Below are 23,409 nucleotides of genomic sequence, written 5' to 3' on the forward strand. Positions count from 1 at the left end.
GTACCGTGCTAAGCACTATACATACAATTTCTAGAAAGACAGTCCCTCTCCTGAAGGAGCTTATAGTCTTATAATGGGGAACAACACAAAAGGAGGCAGGAAAGTGGTAGGGGAGAATCAATAGGGAATACCTGACATGGGGGGGGCATCTTGTTTTGTTAAAACCAAGCGGGGCTCTTATATAGGAGGGCTTTGGGAGGAATTTGATACTTTAACCTCTGGTCCTTCAATTGGAAGGAAGAGGAGGTTGAGGCAGGTGGCTCTACTCAGAACTTGAGTTAGCAGTTTGGAGTGAGATTAGTGGTGATGAGCTTAACCTCTGAGGGGCAATCTTGTTCAGTGGAGTTCAACCAGATAGAGCTGCAGATGCAGTTCTTTATTGGGGATGCTTTTTTCTCCTGGCTTCTGACACACCTCACTTCACTGGTTTGATGTTTTTTCTTCTAAAAGGTATTTCTTTTGATCTTTCACTATTTAGTCATTTTACAGACACCTTAAAGTGGGTGCTCTCCAAGGTTCTAACCTCTTTTATAAAAAGGATTGTGTGTGTGTGTGTGTGTGTGTGTGTGTGTGTGTGTGTGTGTGTGAGAGAGAGAGAGAGAGAGAGAGAGAGAGAGACACACAGACAAAGAAAAAGACAGACAGAGAGAGAGTGTGATAAATATTTATATATCTTCTTTATGCTAATCTCTGTACTAGGCATTTTTACAAATATTATCTTATTTGAATCTCAATATAATCCTGTGAGTTACATGCTGTTATTGTTCTCATTTTATAGTTGGGAAAACTGAGGCAGATGGGTTAAGTGTTTTGTATAAGAGTGCATGTTTGAGGTTGGATTTGAACTCAATTTTATTGACTGTCAGCTGTCTCCTTACAAAGGAAGCAGTTTATATTGAAATACATAATTATCAAAATGTGAACATGTTCCTGGACTTCAGTTAAGAATCCCAATTCTATATTATCTCATGAGGTTTTATGACATAATTTATCATATGTATGTAGCTTATTCTCAAATATGCTCAACTCTAACAGTAGAGAGCTCTGGCCTTAAAGGGTCTGGATTCAAATCCCACCTCTGATACTCTTACTGTATGTCTTTGGACAAATCATTTTACCTCTCTGAGCTTCAGTTAACTTGGTTGTAAAATGAGGGGGTTGTTCCTTCTGTGAGCTTCCATAAACTCCAGTCCTTGATGTCCAGCTGCCAGCTGGTTGTGTCCAAGTGGATTCTGTTATGACCTCAAACTCAATATTGCCAAAATGAACTTTCTCCATTTCTCCAAGTGTACTACCATTCTCTAGATATCCAGGTTTGGAACCTTAGTCATACTTGATTAATTTTTCCCTTCTCTTGTTCTCTAGCTAGACAGTACAATGAATAGAGTGCTAGACTTGGACTCAGGAAGTCTTGAGTTTGAATTCTGCATTGGACATCTACTAGCTGTATGATCCTAGTCAAATCACTTAACCTTTATTTGCCTGAATTTCCATAATAGCAGTCAGTTTTGCTTTTGGCCAGAAACCCTGAGGATCTTCCCCTCCCAGATTTCTTTCTTTAGACTTTATTTATTTATTTATTTTTTTGGACCAGGTGAAAGAGAAGATTCTTCGCCTCAATTGCTCCTTTGCCTTAATCACTGAATAGGTGTTGCCTCAATCAAACTGAGACCTGTTGAAGATCTTCACTTAAAAAGGTCTAGGTCTCCCAATTCATCCAGGGCCATCTCCAGTCATCCTGATCTGGGCCACTGAACCCAGATGGCTCTGGAGGGGAAAGTGAGGCAGGTGAGTTTTCATAGCCCTCACTTAAATCCAATTAATTCACTTGCATATCATGTCATCATCTCCCCAATGTCAGGGTCCTCTTTGAGAATAAGGACAAACAACAGAAAATGATTTTTAGCACTTTCAGTAATAATCTCTTGCATAAATCTCTCTGCCTATGCCAGCTTTAATATACCCTTCTCTATTTTAAAACAAGTCATTGATTGGGGAACTCCTTATGAAGAAATGTGCCCTCCATCAATACAGATTGGCACCTGTCAGCCCCTGCAACTTTTGGTCTCTGGAGTGGTCTGTAGCACTAAGGGTTATTTGATTTCCCAGAGTCACCCTGCTAATATCAGAGCATCAGAGGCAGTACTTGAATCCAGCTCTTTGTGACTAGAAGGCCAGTTCAATGCAATTTGGCACGCTGCCTTTTACAGTTTTCATGCAGCTGCAAATAAGCTTCCAGGGATGATCATGTCAGGTATGACCTTGCTCAAAACACCTTTTGTAACATACATACAATTGCCTACAGGATAAAATATTAACTCTCTAGCTTGGCAGTCAAGGTCCTTGATAATTTGGCTTCGACTTACCTTTTTTTAGCCTTATTTCACAGGCTCCCTCCTTACGGACTCTCTGTTCCAGCCAAATTAGACCACTTGCTGTTTCTTGAACATGATGTTCTAGCTTATGCTTTTATGCCTTGGGGCAAGCTGTCCCCAATGTCTGGAATGTACTTCCTGCAACTCCTTCTGTCTCATTCTCTCTCCCATCCCTCCCACTTCAAGACTGAGTTCAGTTGCTACTTCTGAGTTCAAATCTAATTTCAGATACTTCCAGGGCTCAGTTTCCTTATCTATAAAATGGGGATAATAATAATAGCATTTACCTACCAGGTTGTTGTATGTTTATAAAGCTCTTTGCAAGAGAGCTTAATAAATGAGCTTATCTTAATAAATGGTAGTTATTATTGATATTATAAAAAGAGCTTATCTTAATAAATGGTAGCTATTATTGAAAAGTAATAATTAATAGAAATAAGCCTCCCCTGATAATCCTAGGTTTTAATGCTTTATTTCTCCTCTAATCACCTTATTTTAGACTTCTCTTTATTGTATTTCTCTCTCTCCTTAAGGGCAGGGACTGATGAATATTTCAACTTTGTAATATGAGTGCTTAGTACCATGCCTGGCCACTGCTAGAGACTTTAAAAATGCTTGGGGGATAGAGGGACAGCTAGATGGTGAAGTGTATAGAACAACAGCAGTTAAGTCAGGAAAATCTGAGTTCAAATTTGACCTCAGACAATTAACATTTCCTAGCTGTGTGTCCCAGGGCAAATCATTTAATCCCAATTGCCTTGTCAAAAAAAAATGGTTGATTAGTTTGGATTTGAAATGATGAGAATAGAGTCAGAGAAAGATTGGTGAATGAATGAATGAATGAATGAACGAAAAAACAAAGAATTTATTAAGCCAGTGCTATGTGCCAAGTTCTGTGGTCAGTACTAGGGATACAGAACAAGGCAAGATACCCCTTTCTTCCAGGACAAATTCAAAGAAGATGAAATAAATTCTATTTTTCTCTAAAAGAAAAAGGCAAATTAGCAAGTGAGAACCATCTCACCCTTTTGGGCTTAGAAAGGAGGAGGGAATGGAGAAGTGGGATTTGAGGTAAGAAGGAAGGCAAGGATTGGGTTAATGTTTCTTGACATCTAGGTAGAGTATTGAAGGCTAGAAGGTGGGTTTTTGATCCAGCCCCACATTTTCATCCAGTTTTACAACTGGATTCATTTACAATGGAAAACCCAAAGATGGAATTAACTGATGTTTTGTGCTTAAAAATTTTCAAGGTGATTTTGTGTCATTACTTCATTTGTGAGATACTTCTTATTCTCACTTTGCAGAGGAGGAAACTAAGACTTTTTCCACAGGAGGCAGATGACTTCGTCCTGGTCATATGAGAGAAAGAGAGGATTTGAATCCAGAATTTTTAACAGTAGCGTGCTCTCTACTACATGTAATCCTTTGATTTTCAAAGATACTTTACTAAAGCAGGGATATGAACTGATTACATAGACCCATGGACTCATTGATTTAGAACTAGAAAGAACCTTTTGAATGACTTGGACTTATAAGTCCAACTTACTCATTTTATAGATAAGAATGTAGAAAGAGTGATTAAATGACTTAATCACTTGAGTAGTTAAATTAAGTGGTTAAATGACTTGTCCAGGCTTCCATAGTTAGGGAAGAGGCAGGGTTTGAATACAGATCTTCCTGAATCTAAGTCCAACATTCTATCCACCATTACAAGCTACCTTCAAAAGTAAATGAGACATGGTATCTTTGATCTGTAAGTATCTGAGGCAGAATTTGAACTGATTCCAAAATCTGTTCATTAAACATGTTAGCATGAATTTCAACAATGACTTAAAGCCAAAACTTCTAACTTTTCTAAAAAAAATAAAAATAAAATCTGTTCTTCCAAATGACCCATTCCCTCTGTTGCCTCCTTGACATCCTTTCTATTAATTCCCTAACTCTTGTAAGGTTCTCTCCACACTTCCCATGCCTGGGGCCCTCCCAGTGGGGATCTGAGAAAAATACTGATGTGAGGTTGGATGAGTTCAGTTTATTTCATTAAGCTCTCATTATCCAGAGCTCTCCTTATCTGACTAATTCTTAAGTTATATGGAGGTAACCCAAGGACTCTTTCTGGGCCTGCATTCAATTTTCACATTGATCCCTTCATGCAGTACAAAGCTCCAAACCTCCCTTCTTGGGGCCCTGCTTCCTACCCCCAGCAAACAACCGGGTTCTTAATTACTTGCATCACTTTCTGCTGAAGACCTTTGGGTCTGCAGCTGTTTCACAGGAAGGGGCCTCCCATCTTTGTTATGGTACGGGATTCTGATTAATGTGCTCTCTGCCTTCATGTATCATCTTTTAAAGGCCTTTCTGAAAGTTTTGCCTGGTACCTTAATTCTAGTGGAATGCAGACACAATTCCTGAGATATCTGTGCTCTGAGGAAGACAAGAAGTGTTAACTCTTTTCTGGCCAAAAGCTGAAATACTGCAGTGCCTTTCTAACAATAACAAAATCTAAGGTATAAACTTTTTTGGCCTTTATAGCACAGTAATTTCTGGACCCCCGCACCCAGGAAAACCAGCTGACACTGTGCTTTTGTCTCAAAGTATTGATACCATTTGGTACCCATAGTCCCCCACCTCTTTCTCGTCCCTTCTTGGGGATGACTTTTTTGTGTGTGATTTTGTGAGTATAAAGAGACTCTTTGTCAACATTTACTCTCCAGTTTACATAGTCTTAGAGAATTGCCTGGGGATCCTAAGAGCTGAAGACTTGCTCAGGATCCACATAGCCAAAATGGGCCAGGATCAGGATTTGAACCCAGGTATTGCCCACTCTGAAATCAGCTTCTTTAATGTACTATACATATACATATACACACACACACATACACATATATAAGTATATATACATACATATATAAACATATATGTGCATATATATACATACATATATATACACACACATAAGTATATATGTATATATATATACATATATTAATATTTCTTTTGTTCACATGATTGTGGGAATAAGGACTACATTTATGTTTTCATTACTATAGAGAACTCCCAAGTGAGGGCTGTCCCTTTACCAAGAGATAACCTCTCTGTTTTTTGAGTTTCCTAGAGCAATAGAGGTGACTTACTGGGGTCATGCAGCCAGCATGTACCAGAGATAGGACTTCAGTCCCTTTCTTCCTGTTTTCACAATCAGCTCTTTATCTGCTACAACACTCTGAATCTATTGTTCTCTACTGTTTATTCAATTACTTAGGGTTTGACTTCCTTTTGGTTATTTTTTCACTTATATCATTGAAGCAATGCTACTGAGTTTCTTGGTTTTGTCTATTTCACTGCGGATGTATTCATTTAAGTCTTTCCATTTCTTTGATTTTTCTCCATTTATCATTTCTTATAATGTAGTGATATTTCATTACATTCAACCACTTCTGTTCTCCCAAACCCTTTAAAAATAATTTTCAATCAGTATTTTATCTGTTCAGACAAAACTCAGTTTCTCAGTTTAAGTTTCATTCTTGCTTGTGGAACTTTTCTCATAAAAGAACCATAGATTCATTTAGAACTAGAAAAGACTTGGGGCCAGCTAAGTGGTCCAATGAATGGAGCACCAGCCCTGAAGTCAAAAGGACCTAAATTCAAATCTGGTCTCGAGACAGATAACACTTTGTGGCTGTGGGACTGTGGGCAAGTCACTTAACCCCAACTGTTTTAGCAAAAATAACAACCACCACAACAAAAACCACCCTCCCCCCAAAACAAACCCCCACATAAACAAAAAAGAAAAGACTCTAGAAGTTATCTGGTCCAATACTTAATTGAAATATGAATTCTGCCTTCACTCTTATTGTTCCTTAGTATCTATTGTGATTTGGTAATTCAGTCAGTCATCAAGTATCTATTTCTTTATTATTAAAATTTTTAATTTTGCTTTTCTTCTTAAAATAGTATTTTATTTTTCCAAACATGTGCAAAAATAGTTTTTGGTTTTCATCATTGCAAAATCTTGTGTTTCAAAATTTTCTCCTTCTCTCCCTCCTCCCCAAGACAGCAAACAATCCAATAAAAGTTAAACATGTGCATTTCTTCTAAACATATTTCCATATTTGCCATGCTGCACAAGAAAAATCTGATCAAAAGAGGAAAAAAGCCATGAGAAAATACTATGCTTTGATCCACATTCATTTTCCATAATTCTCTCTTTCTCTCTCTGGAAGCAGATGGTATTTTCCATCACAAGTCTATTGGAATTGCCTCAATAAACATTTATCGAGGATCTACTACATGCTAAGCACTATCCTAAGAGCCGGGAATACAAAGGTAAAAACATAGTTCCTACCTTCAAAGAACTTACAATTTATTAGAGGCAACAATATGCAAATTATTAGGAATATCCGTGCATATATTTACACATATATATGCTAGATGGGAGGTAATAATGCAGTGGAAAGAATGTTCTATCTGGAGTCAGATGACCCTGGCTGAAAACTTACATTTTCTCCCTATATTTTCTATTTTCTACCTATCTATCATGAGTTAATCACTCAGTTTCTAAGGACTACAGTTTCTTTATCTGTAAAATAAGAGGAGATTGACTTAGATGATTGCTAAGGTTTTTCTACCTCTAAATCTATGTTCCTGAGCAAGTGGTCACTCTGCTTCGGATTGAATACTTTAAGTGATGGGGAGCTCAGTTTGTCGTTCAGTTGTGTCTGCCTTTCCTTGACTCCATTTGGGTTTTTTTTGGGGCAGAGATATTGAAGTGGTCTGCCTTTCCTTCTGCAGCTCATTTGATTGATGTGAAAACTAAGGCAAACAAAGTAAAATGACAGTCACATGGCTAGTAAGTGTTTAAGGCCAGATTTAAACTTGGATCTCCCTGACTCCAGGGGTAGCTCATTAAACACTATACCACCTAGCAGCCCTGGGGAGCTCAGCACCTGTCTCATTTGTATAATGATATGAGGATTAAGAATATACCGTAACCCAAATCCTTAATGTTTCTGCCCATTGTTTCTAGTCCTACTTCTGGAGCCAAGTTACAGCTAGTTTTTTTTTTTTTTTATTACAGAAGTGATTTTCAAATAATTCAAAATTGCTTTCATGTTTTTGTTCAGTCTTGTCTGACACTTAGTGATCCCATGGACCATAGCATGTTAGGCTCTTCTGACTTCTACTATCTCTTAAAATTGGTCCAACTTCATGTTTGTTGTTTCCATGATACTATCTATGACATTCTCTGCCATCCACGTTTTCTTTTGCTTTCAATCTTTCCCAACCTCAGAGTCTTTTCCATTAAGTCCCATCTTCTCAATATGTGGCCAAAGTATTGAAGCTTATGCTTCAGTATTTGATTTTAGAGTAAATAGCCTGAATTAATTTAAGTATTGACTGATTTGATCTTTTTGCTGTCCAAGAGACTCTCAAAAGTTTTCTCTCACACCACAATTCAAAGGCATTGTTTCTGTGATACTCAGCTTTTCTTATAGCACAACTTTTACAACTGTACATTGCGTACTACTGAAAAAACCCATGGCTTTGACTTTAGAGACCTTTGTTGGCAAGGTGACCTCTCAGTTTTTTAATCTGCTGTTCAGATTTGCCATAGGTTTCCTTCTAAGGAATGAGTGTCTTTTAATTGTCTGCAGTGATCTTTGAGGCCCAAAATATAAAATCTGACACTGCTTCTGTTACTTCTCCCTCTATTTGCCAGGAAGCTATGAGATGAATTGCCAAGATTTTAATTAATATATATTTTTTTCAAACCAGCTTTTACATTCTCCTCTTTCACCCTATTATGAGATTTCTTAACTCCTCTTCACTTTCACCATCAGCGTGGTATCATCTGCATATCTGAGATTGTTGATCTTTATCCCAGCAACTTTGATTCCAGACTTTGATACATCTAGTCTGGCATTTTAGATTAATGTAATCTGTATTTGTTAAAAATAAAATGGCAATATACAGCCTTGTTATTCTCCTTTTCCAATCTTAAACCAACCAGTTGTTCCATGACTATTGCTCCTTGGACTGAGTACAGGTTCCTCAGGAGACAAATGATCTGATACTCCCATCTCTTCGAGGACTTGCCATATTTTACTGTGATCCACACCAAGACTTTAGTGTAGTTAATGAAGCAGAAGTAGATCTTTTTCTGGAACTCCCTTGCTTTCTCTACAATCCAGCCAATGTTGGCAATTTGGTCTCCATTTCCTTTGTCTTTTTGAAAACCAGTTTGCTCTTTTGGTAATTATTTTTTTTTTAATTAATTATTTTATTTTTCTTTCCGTAATTCTTGGTTCACATATTGCTGAAGTTCAGCATGCAGTGTCTTAAGTATAACCTTGCTAGAATGTGAAATGTGTGCAACTGTTTGGCAATTTGAACATTCTTCAGCAATGCCCTTCTTTAGGATTGGGACATAAACTGATCTTTTCCAACACTGTCATGTTTTCCAAATTTGTTGGCAAATCGAGTGCAACACTTTTAACTGCATCATCTTGCAAGATTTTATATAGCTCAGCTGGAATTCCTTCACCTCAACTGGCTTTATTGTTAGTAAGGCTTTCTAAGACTTATTTGACATTGTTTTCAAAAAGGGTCTGACTCTAGATCAATTACAACACTATCATGATTATTGGTGACATTCAAATCTTTCTTTAAATTCTTTTTTGTATTTCTTTTTAAAGGATTCCCCCCCGCCCTTTTTCTTGCCCTTCTTAATCTTTTTCTGCTTCTGTTAAATTTCTGCCATTTTTGTCTTTTATTATGTCTACTTTTGCATGGAACTTTCCTTTGCTATCTCTAATTTTCTTCTTATATCTATATTTTCTTTTCTTGATGCTACACATTTTGACTTTTTTTTTTTCTAGCTCTCCTCTTTGTAATATATTTCTGAGTTTTCTTGTCTCAGTCACTTTTCATTGGACATTATCGAGTTTGTCAATGTCCCTTTTGAAATGTGATCATGAAAACTGAACATCACTCCTCAAAAAGATCTGACCAAGGTAGAATAGGAGAATTCACTCACTCTCCTGGTCCTGGGTAGAGAGTTTGTGTCACAATTTTGAACACTCTAGATTTTGGGTGGTCATCTTACATAAGTCTGCAGTTAACTTAAAAATCCAAGTCATTTTCATAGAAATCGTTGTGTTTCCAGATTTTCCCTGTCTTATAAAGTTAATTTAAAAGAAAATGTTTCTTTGGAGCCTTTTGTCTTTATTGAGTACTGGACTTGGAGTTAAGAAGGCCTGGGTTTAACCTTGCCCTAGATTCTTATTCTTCTTTCTGTTGATTATCTCTAGTGTCATTTTTATATCTTGTTTGAATGTAGTTATTCACACATTGTATTTCCCTTGAGATTGACCCTGAGTAAGTCACTTAGCTATTTTCAATATCAATTTCTTCACAAGTAAAAGGGGATGATGATAACACCTACCTCATAGTGTTATTATTGATAAAAAGAAATAAAAATTTGTAAAACATTTTGCAAAATTCAAAGGAATATATCCACTTATTGTCATATTATACATTGCCACAATTTGCATTATATATTGTTCTCCCTCTCCTGTTGAAATTGTCCCAATTATAAATAAAAATAATTAGGATAAAGAATGGCATTTGATACACAGGATTCTTCTCTGAAGATAATATACCCAATTCTTTGTCATGAGAACATGGGTGTGTTTCATTGCCTGTTCTTTGGGTTCTTGTTCTTATCTTATTTTTCTTGTCTTGTACTTGTTATTCTTTTTAGCTTCCCAATATTCAGATTTTTTTCCTCATGAGCTCTTCCCTTTACATTGTTGTAATAACTATATACATTGGTCTCTTGTTTTGGATTTTTTGACTCATATAAATCTTTTCATGCTTTGATTCATTTCTTGTAGCCATCATTTCTTACTATGAAATATATTCATTTGCTATAACTTTAAAAAAAATCTATTCCACAATTAATGGTACCTAGTTTGTTTCTACATCTTTCCTACATCAGAGTACTGTTCTTGCTAGATCTTAGACATTTGTTAACATCTTTGACTTTAGCTATGGATAGTTTAAGCACTTTTATTTCATAATTCCAAATTAATGTTCAGAATGATTAGACTAATTCTAAGTTCCACTGGCAGCTCCTTTCCCCATAACTCCTCCAATTTTGATTCTTCCCATTTTTTTTTGTCACCTAGGTCTGATAAGTAATCATAGCCTCTCAACTTCTTCAAGTACACAGCCACAGAGGGTTGAACTTCAGTGGGTTGTTGTAGAGGTTAAATGAGATTGTAGATACAAGTACTTTGTAAACTTTCCAAAGATTCAAAATGGTACAATGGAAAGAAAGCAAAACCTTTCTGATGAACTTGGAAGGAAGAAAACAAGCATTTACTAAGTACCTATTATACACCAGGTAGTGTGTTTAGCCCTTTACAAATATTATCTCATTTAAATATTACAGATATTATCTCATTTATTTGGAGTGATGAGATATGAGGCTAATCTCACTTCTGTTATCTGTGTGATCATGGGTGAGAAACTTATCTTTGGGCCTCAGTTTCCTCATATGTAAAATAAAACAATGGAACTTGATCTCCTTCAAATGCCCTTCTAGTGCTAATGATTTCAGAGCTGGAATGGAACAGAGCTAATCCAACCAATTTATTTTACAGATGTGGAAACCAAGGACAAGAGAGGGAAAATATGTTGCCCAAGTTTGTGTGAGTACTAAGTGATGGAGCCAAAATCTGAACATTTACCAACCTTCTGAAGCCAAAGCCAAATTTTTTTCTTCCATTATACTATTTTGATGAATTAAATAATTGAAAAAGCATTTATTTGGCACAGTGCTTTATATATATATGTATACATACACACACACACATATATATATATAAGTATATATATATTATATAAGTATATATAATAGCCCTTCCCTTCAGAGAGCTTACTTTCCAATGGGGAAGATAATGCATGCATGCAACTACACACACACACACACACACACACACAATACATATAAAACTTAAAACTGTTCTGAGATCTTGGAGGCACTTTGTATTCTCTCAAAATAGTTTTATATGGCACTTTTTGTTAAGATGATTAAAATAGGTGAGAAAAGCATTATTTTTCTTGCACCCTGCAGTTTTACTCTAACCCACTCTGAAGTCTTATAGAAACATCACTTGCCAGATGAGTTTTCACCACCTGACCAATAATTAGTCCCTTTACTATGAGGATGATGATTATCAACATTCATTTAGCACTTTAAGGTTGACAAAGTGTTTTACAATAATGACTACAATGACTACATACCAAAATTTGTGGGATGCAGCCAAAGTAGTACTTAGGAGAAACTTTATATCTGTTAACATTTATATCAATAAAAGAGAGAGAGAACAGATCAATGAATTGGGCACACCACCAAAACCCCTCACCAAAAACCAACAATGAAGAAGAAATAAAAGCAGTTATTAGGAGCTATTTCACCCAATCATTTGCCAAAAACCTGACAATTGAATTGAAATGGGTGAATGTTAATGAAAATATAAATTACCTGCATTAACAGAACAGGAAATAGAATATTGAAATAACTCTGTCTTAGAAAAGAAGAAATTAAATAAGCCATAAATAGACTCCCAAAGGAGGAGGAAAACTCAGGACCAGATGGATTTATCAGCAATTTCTAGCAGATAGTTAAAGGATGATTCATTCTGATTCTACATAAACTGCCTGAAAAAAAGGCAAAGCAGGGATTCCATCAAATTCCTACCATGATGTAAATATTGTTTGGTTACCTAAACCAGGGGGAGTCAAAACAGAGAAAGAAAAGTACAGATCAATTTATCTGATGAGTATTGATGCAACATAAAAAGTGAAAAAACTATGTTGTGACTCACATTCAGTGCCAACAGTCCTCTTTCTAGAGGCGGATGGCTCTCTCCATCATAAATCTATTAGAATTGGCCTGAATCACTTCATTATTGAAAAAAAAAAGCCACGTCCATCAGAATTGATTATCACATAACCTTGCTGTTGCAGTGTACAATGTACTCTTGATTCTACTCCCTTCATTTAGCATCCATTCATATAAGTCTCTCCAAGCCTCTCTGTATTCATCCTGCTGATCGTTTCTTACAGAACAATAATATTCCATAACATTCATGTGCCATAGTTTTTCAGCCATTCCCCAACTGATGAACATCCATTCAGTTTCCAGTTCCTTGCCACTAAAAAAAGGGCTGCTACAAACATTTTTATACATGTGGGTCCTTTTCCCTTTCTTATAATTTCTTTGGGATACAAGCTCAGTGGAGACATTGCTGGAGCATGCACAATTTGATAGCCCTTTGGAAATAGTTACACATTGCTCTCCAAAATGGTAGGATCAGTTCACAACTCCATTTGCTGTATTAATGTCACAGTTTTCCCACATTCTTTCCAACATTTATCATTATCTTTTCCTGTCATCTCAGACAATTTGACAGGTGGGCAGTGGTATCTCAGACTTATCTTAATTTGCATTTCTCTGATCAATAGTGATTTAAAGCATTTTTTAATATGACTAGAAACGGTTTTAATTTCTTTATCTTAAAATTGTCTGTCCATATCCTTTGACCATTTTTCAATTGGAGAATGGCTTGAATTGTTGGAAATGAGTCAATTCTTTATATATTTTAAAAATGAGGAGTTGGAGGTAAAGATTTTTACCTAGTTTTCTGCTTCCCTTCTAATCTTGTCTGCATTGGTTTTGTCAGTGTTTGTACAAAATCTTTTAAATTTAATATAATAAAAATGATCAATTTTTCATTCCATAATGTACTCAAGTTCTTCTTTGGCCAAAATTTTATTTCTTCTCCACAAATCTGAGAGGAAGACTAGCCTTTGTTCTTTTAATTTGCTTATAATATCACTCTTTATGTATAAATCATGAACCCATTTTGACCTTATCTTGGCATAGGGTGTTAGATATTGGTCAATGCCTAATTTTTGTCATTCTATTTTCCAATTTTCCTAGCAATTTTTGTCAGTGAGTGGGTTTATCAAACACTAGATTACTATGGTCTTTGATTATTGACTTATTCCACTGATCAACTACTCTTTTCTTAGCCAGTACCAAATGATTTTGGTGACCACTGCTTTATTATATAGTTTTAGATCCTGGTATAGTTAGACCACCTTCATTTGTATTTTTTTTCCATTAATTCCATTGACATTCTTGACTTTTGAGTTCTTCCCAATGTACTTTGTTATTATTTTTTCTATCTCTGCAAAGTAGTTTCTTGGCAGTTTGATATAGCACCAAATAACAGATTAATTTAGATAGAATTGTTATTTTTATTATATTAGCTTGGCCTACCCATGAGCACTTGATATTCTTCCAGTTGTTTAGATTTAATTTTATTTGTGTAGAAAGTGTTTTATAATTGTGTTCAGATAGGTCCTGACTTTATCTTGGCAGGTAAACTCTCAAATATTTTATGTTATCTATACTTATTTTAAATGGAATTTCTCTTTGCATTTCTTGCTGCTGAACTTTTTTGGTAACATATAGAAATGTTGATGATTTATGTGGATTTTTTTGTGTGCTGTAACTTTGCTAAAGTTGTTAATTTTTTTTTTTTTGTAGTTTTTAGTTGATTTTCTATAATTCTCTAAGTATACATATATCTGAATATTTATTTGAGTTTAATATTAGAGTATCTCTAACAACTCTTCCAAGTCAAAATTCTATGACGATTTAGATAGAATGTAAGCTCCTTGAGGGCAAATAGATTATTTTTTATAATTATATCTCTAATCTTCTACCCTTTTTTATTCAAAATTTTGTGATCATTTATGGAAATTTATATGAATATTTTGATATAGAAAGAATGTAAGCTTCTTGAGGAGAGACTGTTTCATATATATATATATATATATATATATATATATATATATATATATATATATATGTAATTTTCTTCCTTCCTCCCTCCTTTCTTTCTTTCTCTCTTTCTCTCCTTCTCTCCTCTCCTTCTCTCCCTCTCTCTCTCTCCTTCTCTCCCTTTCTCTCTCTCCTTCTCTCCCTTTCTCTCTCTCTCCTTCTCTCTCTCTTTTTCTTTCTTTCTCTCCTTCTCTCCTCTCTCTCTCTCTTTCTTTCTTTCTCTCTTTCTCTTTCTTTCTCTCTCTTTCTTTCTTTCTCTCCTTCTCTCCTCTCTCTTTCTCTCTCTCCTTCTCTCTCTCTCTTTCTTTCTCTCTTTCTCTCTCTCTTTCTCCCTTTCTCCTTTTCTCCCTTCTTTCTCCATTTCTCCCTTTTTTCTCCATGTCTCCCTTCTTTCTCCCTTCTTTCTCCCTTCTTTCTCCCTTCTTTCTCCCTTTCTCCCTTTCTCCCTTTCTCCCTTTCTCCCTTTCTCCCTTTCTTCCTTTCTTCCTTTCTTCCTTTCTTCCTTTCTTCCTTTCTTCCTTTCTTCCTTTCTTCCTTTCTTCCTTCCTTCCTCCCTCCCTCCCTCCCTTCCTCCCTTCCCTATCTATCTAGTAAACACTTGAAAAATAGTTGTTCTTTGACCCCACCTGATGTCACCCAAGAAGAGATTCAATGACATCTACTACTTATCTTCAAGATGTGTGTGTAGTCAGAAACAGAAATTGGTGGCATGGAACATAATGAACTAGATTTGGAGTCAGGAGGATATGAATTCAAATCCTGACTCAGATGCTTATTGGCAGTGTGGCTTTGGGCAAGTGTGTCAATTTACTCATTTGTAAATTATGCATACTAATAGTATTTATTATATGGGATTATTGTGAGGATTACATGAGGTAATATATTTAAAGTGTTTTTCAAATCTTAAAGTGCTACAAAATGTGGGTTATTGTTATCACTGTGGCAGATTTAACAGATTTATTGATACACAGTTTTGGTGCAACATTATCAAACACTGGTCAACATTTTCAAGAGCCTAGGCAAGATTTTTCACTTGACATTCAGTGCAGCTCTTTCTGATGGAGTTTCTGAGAAAGACTTTTATTAAATTCTAGTTCAGGATCATAGTTCCCAATTAACAGCAGGGAGATGTGTAGAGAAGAGCCAAAGGAGAGAGTTTACCTTGTTTGTCAGCCTAGAGCATCAGACTTCTCCATTATCCTGATTACTGGTTGGTCTTTTGAACTGATCAGCCTTCATGAGCACAAAAATGAGCTATCACAGAAATCAGGTCAGAGCTTTTCCCAGGCTACTTCTTTTTACTTAAGATATAAACCTAAGAATGTTCACTTTTTCATTTATTCAGTAGGAGGGAGAGCCTAAATCCTTTTCCATTTGATCCACATTTGCCCTCAAATAGAACAGTCTAAATTGAATGGAAGCTATGGAATTGTATCCTGTTTATCAACAATTATGCCACAGATCATGTTGAAGGCTCTAATGTCCATGTAGTCTAATTCCATTTCCTTTTCTTTTAAACTAGCAACTTCTCTCCCTTCTACATTGAGAAAGTAGTATAGAAAGAGCCTGAGATCAAATTCTATCTCTTATACTTCTCTTATTCTTATATGTATTTTTGGGCAAGTCACATAACTTGCTTAGACTTCAGTTTCCTCATCTATTAAAGAAAGGAGTCAGACTAGATGGTTTCTGAAGTCCTTTTTCAGATCTAGATATATAATTCCATGTAACCTGGGATAGATCAAAGCATTATACAATGAGTCTTCATCTTCTTGGGCCTCAGTTTCCTTATCTGTAAAATGAAAATGAGAGAGTTTAAATAGACAGCTACTGAAATATATTCCAGCTTCTAAATATGTAATTTGTGAAGCCTTTTTTTTTTCTTGAAAGGATGCAATAATTTTCTTTTCCTTTCTGAGTTTCTCATTATTATAGCTTAGTTTGAACTGAATTCAGATCTGTTTTCAGAGAGGTTGCATGAAGCAATAGAGGCAGGGCTGTAATTGAAAATCCATCAAACCTGGGCTCAGATCACTTGGATCTGACTCGCAGCTCAGCCATTCATTCACTATGTGACCTCAGTAAAGTTTCCTAACCTCTTTGAATTTTTCATTTCCTCATCTATAAAACAGAGGTAATTATATTTACTCTCCTTTCCTCCCAGGTTTGATATTGCTAGCGTGAACTATTATGATGAGCCAATTAAACAAAAAAAAGCTTGAGTTTCCAGTTACTTTGTTCAATGTAAACATATAGATTCAATTAATCAATCAGCAATAATTTATTAAGCACCTGCTATGTGCCCGGTTCTTATCCTCAAGAGGTTTACATTCTATTTTACAAACACAACTAAACTTCTGCCAATTGCTCTAGAATCTGGGATGATGGAGAGGTTCAAGTAGAAGGCAGCTGGCCCAAACTGGCTCCCTATGGCTGATTGTTAAACTTTAGGCTGGGAAAGCATTTATACTTCAGAAATCATGATTGACTTGTTTTGTTGATTGCCTAGACTGAAGAGCATGTTAAAGAAAATGTTAATAATGCAGATTAAGTTTAAAAGTGTCTTCTGCATGCATCCCTCACCCCACTCTCCAGCTAGATTTAAATATATCCTTGGAGTCTGAGGCAACAATTTTTCCCTTTATTAAAAGAGAATAACAATAAAGCTTGATATCTATATTCTACCATGGCTTTGAGAGTCAAAAGATACTTGGAAAATCTTAAAGCTCTCTATAGCCCTCAGCTTAATATTTAATTTCTTAGCTTAATTTTTTAAAGTAAATTTTTATTGATAGCTTTTGCTTTTATATCAGCTACATAGCCTTTTCCTTTCCTCCCCAAGAAGGGAATCCTTAAAGCAAAGATTAAAAAAGAGAGTACAAAACAATTTGGCAAAAATTAGTGATCCAAAGTAAAGAATTTAGGATCAAATAAAATATAGAGAGCATTCTAAAATGTAAAGTAGATAAGTTTGAGTGTATAAATTAAAAAGTTTTACACAAACAAAACCAATGCAATAAAAATTATAAGGAAAGCAGGAAATGGGGAACAATTTTTTTTTCTAACAAGAGTTCTTGATATAGATTTCATTTTTCAAATATACAAGTCATTTCTTATTTGATAAATGGTCAAAAGATATGAAAAGGCAGTTTTCAGACAAAAATCAAAACTATACTCTAAATCACTGTTGATCAGAGAAATGAAAATTAAAACAATCCCCAGGTACTTTTCAGAACTATCAGACTAGCTCATATGACAAAAAAGGAAAAAAAAAGTTGCATGTTGGAGAGGATTTTAGGAAAACTGGGACCCTAATACATACATATGTTGCGAACTGATCTAACCATTCTGGAGAGTAATTTAGAACTCTGCCCCAAGGGCTATAAAATTGGACATTCCCTTTGATCCAGCAATACTTCGGCTAAATTTATTTCCCTAAGACACTAAGAAAAGGGAAAAAAGACCCATTTATACAAAAATATTTTTATGTTGGAAAAATATTTTTGTGTTGGAAATTGAAGGGATAGGGAATGGCTAAACAAGCTGTGGTATATGATTGTAATGGAATATTATTGTGCTATAAGAAATAACAAGCAGGATGACTGCAGAAAAATCTCAAAAGACTTGGATGAATTAATACATAATGAAGTGAAGAGAAGCAAGAGAACATTATTTATGTAGTTGTTTATTTTAACATACATTGTTTTATCAATCATGTTGGGAGAGAAAAATTGAACAAAAGGGAAAAACCATGGGAGAGATTTAAAAAAAAAAAAAAAGCAAAAAAAAGATAAGTAAACAATGTGTGCTGATTTACATTCAGTCTTCTTAGTCCTTTTTCTAGATGCAGATGGGATTTTCTGTCCAGAGTCTACCGGATTGCTTTGAATCATTGAATCACTGAGAAAAACCAAATCTTTGATAGTTGATCATTGCATATTCTTGCTGTTATTTTGTGCAATGTTTTCCTGGTTCTGCTTGTTTCGCTCAGCATCAGTTCGTGTAAATCTTTTCTGGTTTAGGAGAACATTGCACACAGTGACAGCAATATTATTTGATGGAGAATTGTGAATGACATCTATTATGAACAATACAATGATCCAAGACAATCTCAAAGGATTGATGAGGAAACATACTATCCTCCTCCAGAGAAACAACTAATATTGTTTGAGTACCGATTGAAGATACTATTTTTCAATTTCTTTCTTTCTAAAATTTTAGTCTTCTCATACAAAAATGACTAATATGGAAACATTTTACATAACTGTATATGTGTAACCTATATCTGATTGCTTACCATCTCAGGAAGGGGTAGCAGAGAGGAATAGAATTTGGAATTCAAAACTTTAAATCAAAAATGTTAAAAAAAATTAGTGATATAATTCCATGACTCCAAAATGCCAAATGTGATGATGATAATGCTGATGTTGCTGCTGCTGATAATTGATTGGTTGATTAATTGATTTCATCCTGGTAGGGAGCATTTGGTGAGAAAACTTTCTCTACTGTGCAGATCAGTGTCTGTTCTTCTATTTGGAATGCTAGCGTTACCTGGGAAACTGAGAGGAGACACAAACTAGGGTCACGTGACCACATATGCCAAAAGTTTAACTTGATCCAAGTTTTCATACTTCTGAGAGTGGTTCTCTATCCCATATGTTATGACTGCCTATGGCTAGTTGTAGTAGTAGTTACAACAATAATAGCAATTTTTCAGAACTCTTTTCAGAAAAGTTCTGACTTTCATATCCATTGCAATTAAGTCAGACACATTTTTCACTGAGATTGTATATTTTACCTGTAAAATGTCAGATTAATCAAAGGATGGAAAGGTAGTCTTTGTGCTTTTCCTGGAGCTGAATGAGATCAATGACATCTTCAGAGCTGGAAGGTTTCTTGGAGGTCAAGTTCAACCCCTTCATTTTATAGACCTGAGGCATAAGAGGTACATAACCAATAAAAGTGTCTGAGGTGGGGTTTGAACTTCAGACTTCCTGAGTCTGGCATTATTAAGCACTTCACTATACTGCCTTTTAGTACCCTACCCATAAATGACAGCTGGGTTCTGAATTGGGCTACTTGAGTGAATGAACAGGGCGTAGCCCAAGATCATAGCCACAGACTTATTTTCATTCAAGGAAACACATGGTTCTTTCCCCACTTTGGAAATAGGAGGGTTTAATGTGGATCCTTTGGAATCCTCCCCTATTCCTTTTCCACCTGTTTGCAGTTACTGTCCCAGGGAGTGTCATGTCTCTTTCTTCCACAGCTGCAAAACTATTTTTCCGTCTAGGACGTCTTTGCTGTGTCAGGGATACCTCAGGATGTTCGAAGTCCGCTGTCCATTTCCCACTATATTTCTCTCCACAGTCTTCAGGATTTTTTGCTTGGTGATCTGGAAAGAGATCCTCATCGGTGTCTGGACACTGTCTGCTGGTGAGACCACATCAGAACTTTGCCAGCCAACATCAGTCCATCCTTGGATTTGCGTCTTTTACTGATCAGCCCTCCTCTCATAACCAGTTATGATTTCTCTCTAAGAAAACATATGTTTAAGGAATGAACCCAACTTAAATTTATTGATGAGGGATTTTCTGGCCCTCAATAGGAAGGAGTTTATTTACTCATTTGACTAAGACAAGTGGCTGAATCCCATATTTTTAATAATATGTGTGTATTTGTAGAATATTCTATTTTTTTTTGTGCTGTCATTGGTTTTCCTTGAAGACAAAGAACAAACAACATCTCTGGAGTCACAGGAATAATGGATATATATATATATATATATATATATATATATATATATATGTATGTATGTAAATGTTGTCTTTATATAGAATTATAGAATGTTAGAGATAGAAGGGAGCTCAGAAGGTGGAACATTACTACAAAGAATTGCAGAGCCAGGAGCTACATCAGAACAAGAGATATTAGAACTTGGAATGTCAGAATTGGGAGGGATGTAGCATACGTTCAGATCTGGAATATAGAATTTCGAGCTGTAATGGACCTTAGTGCATGAATATTGGAGTTGGGAAGATCTTCAGACCCTAGGTATTGGAAGTGGAAGGGAGCTTAGAATGTGGGATTTCAGAGCTATGAGGGACCTTAGGCTATAAAAGGGGTTTCAAACATAAAATACTAAAACTAGAATATAGAACTAGAATTTAAAGCATCAGAGTGAGATGAAACTTTGAGGTCCTCTTGTCCCTTTGGAGATCATGAAACAAGTGGTGTGAGGCTCTTGCTAGGGAAGTAGGGCAGGGGAGGGGAAGAGTTTGCCCCAGTCTACCATCTGTTAGATTCTTATTGTAATGAATTTTTCTTGATAACTAGGTACTGAATTCTATTGTTTCTAAGCTGCCAAAGGGCTGCAGGTGCGGTTAGGGCATGCTATATTTAGCACTCTCTATATTCAGCATGCTGGAGCAAATCTCCCATCACCCCACCCTAGTTCTGTCTCTGGGTGTGCTCTGGAGTGCCTAAACAACCACATGTCCCGTCTAGACTTGTGAGACTTTGATTTGTTTCCTAGAGTCAATGAAAAGGGAAATGGCTTTTTCATGGATTCCACCTTTAAAAATTTTTTTTCTTTTGGTTTTCCATGATGGCAGGTCCTTTTCCACTCAAGCACCTCCTTTCCCCCAGGCATTCTGCTGGGCTGGGATTGTCTCTTGGGAGCAGTTCCTGGTGCATGAAACCTGGAATCCCAGAAGGCTATAAAATTCAATGACATGTGGGTTTAATAATGTCAGGGGAAATGTTCAGTTAATCCTTGCTAGCGTGGGTGCACCTAGGATTCCAAAGAACCAAATCCATAGAGCACTAAGAGGAAACAGAAAACCGGTAATTATCTGGTGAATTTGGAACATACAGAAAGCCAAACTCAGTGATTCAGGCCAAGAGTACAACTAAATAGTGGCTTTGGTGGGGAGGCAGTTCTTCTCCATCCTCCCTGACAATCCCTCTCTTTTCCCCACTCAGGAGGGTAGCAGTGGGCAGGGAACTGCAGCCATGGCATCCCTCCCTCCCTATTATTGGAGAAACCATTGAATCAGGCTTCAGCGCAACCAAGATTTCAGTTCTGGCTCTGACACTGTCTATAGTTACTAGTGCCTCATTCCAGTCCCCCTTGTATTTATTTGTATATATCTTATCTTGATTTATATATTGTTTTCCTTATAATGTAAACTTCCGGAGGGCAGGTACCAGTTTATCTTTATATTTTTAGCCCTAGCACCTGAATGATAGTGTGGTGAAATGGATAAACTACAGATCTTGAAAATAGGACCATCCTTGTCTTCTGAGACATATAGGCTTGGTGACTGAAGAAATCACTTGGTTTTTCATTCTCTGGGATATTCTCTAAACGTCTAGGTTATGGAGAAAGTATGAAGCCATGCTCAAGGAGAAGAATTCATTGATCCAATGAAAAAAAATCCTCATCATTTGGCACAGTGTAGGTACTTAATAAATGTGAGTTTTTGATCGATGCTAATCACCACTGGCAAGTCATTTCACTCTTGAATCTCAGGTTGCTTATCTGTAGAATGGGAATAAGGTTATTTGTAATCTTTACCTCACAAGATTGTAATGAGGAAAATACTTTGTAGCAATAAGAAAGGACTACACAAATGTAAGTTATTATTACCAATATTTTAACATCAATCTTTTTCTTGAATAACTATGAATTTTAGATATCATAAAAAGAAAAATTACCAGTGAGAGAGAGAGGAGAGAAAGAAGAGAGAGAAGAGAGAAAGAAAAGAGAGAAGGAAGAGGAGGAGGGAAAAGGAAGGAGGAGGAGGAGAAGGAGGAAGGAAGAAGAGGAGGAGGAAGAGGAAGAGGAAGAAGAAGAAGAAGAGGAAGAGAAAGAGGAGGCATCTTTATTTAGGCAGCCAACAAATTGTTTTGGATAATATACATGAGAGAAATATGAAAGAAGAGGGCCTGTTTCGGGCCTTAGTCATCTTTCACATCCTAACTGATGTCCCAGCCTCTGATCCTCTGAAGAAGAAAGACTCTCTGAGAAGTATTCCCACATGGAGAGCCTGTCAATCTCTGTCATGTAGCTATTCTCCTGTTTGCCAAATTGGAGACTTTGGATCATTTTCTCTTGAGTGAGAACTGGAATTCTCTCTTTTGGCTAAATTGAGTTTTCTTGTTCTCAGTGGGGGAACTCATTTACTCTGTATATTGTCTGGCATAGAATGCCTGGCATTCTATGCTAGGTACACTTTATCTAATTTCTGCATTGTTACCAACTTGAATAAATAGGTTTATTTACTATGTGTTGTATGTATTCATTGTAAAACTGGTATTTGATGTAAAACTTGGATCCATAATTTGGGGCTCCCATTTCTGTGTTTAAGGATAGTGAAGGTGGATTTTTACTCAGATCTTCTAGACTCTAAGCCAGTGCTCCATCCACTATACTGCTAGTCTTTAAAATTGTTTTTCTTTGTAACATTATCGTGACTGTTTAACTTGTTCTTTGGCTCTGTTCACTTCATCCTGCATCAAATTGTACAAGTCTTCTCAGGTTTCTCTGCATTGAACTGGAGCCAATAACTTATCAAGAACAAGAGAGAACCAACTCATAATCTCCAAATTCTGTCACTGTTCCTCCAATATTGAAAGATCTAGAGGATATCCCCCATCAAGATGAATAGGGCCCCTTGTGAAGATCTTATGGGTGTCTAGGAATGAGTGGTACAAGAGAGGGCATGGATAGGTGGATCAATGAAGGAACTCCCCACCTTGATGAATTCATGGATCCATCAAAACACTCTTGAATCAAAGTGACTGTTCCATGGAGCCATGGTAAAGGAAGCCCTTTTTTCCCCTCCCTCTTCTGTATTAAATCCTTGTACTAAGAACAGCTCTCAGTGTCCAGAAGGAAGAAATTATAGATGTGGTGGATTTGCAGATTGGTTTGTCCCCATTTTCTATCCATCTCTTGTATAGAAAGACAGAATAGTAGCATAATGAATTATGCTGAGCTTGACAACAGGGCTATCAAAAAATCACCTTTAGTACCTTGAATGAAGCAAGTATTTGTTTAATAGAGTTGAATTGGAAATGAGAGTTAACCTGTGCCATTAAAAATCACCT

At 36.2% G+C, this 23,409-nt stretch overlaps 1 long non-coding RNA gene across 1 annotated transcript; it reads left to right on the forward strand.

Annotated features, from left to right (window-relative positions):
- The first annotated feature begins 297 nt into the window (after positions 1-297).
- Positions 298-22,542, forward strand: LOC141543152 (uncharacterized). The gene is made up of 3 exons (XR_012482354.1): positions 298-450; positions 1,595-1,788; positions 21,993-22,542. It is a non-coding gene; the product is annotated as an uncharacterized LOC141543152 (long non-coding RNA).
- The last annotated feature ends 867 nt before the right edge of the window (positions 22,543-23,409 follow it).

Source organism: Sminthopsis crassicaudata, chromosome 5, assembly GCF_048593235.1.
Source record: "Sminthopsis crassicaudata isolate SCR6 chromosome 5, ASM4859323v1, whole genome shotgun sequence".
Classification (NCBI taxonomy): domain Eukaryota; kingdom Metazoa; phylum Chordata; class Mammalia; order Dasyuromorphia; family Dasyuridae; genus Sminthopsis; species Sminthopsis crassicaudata.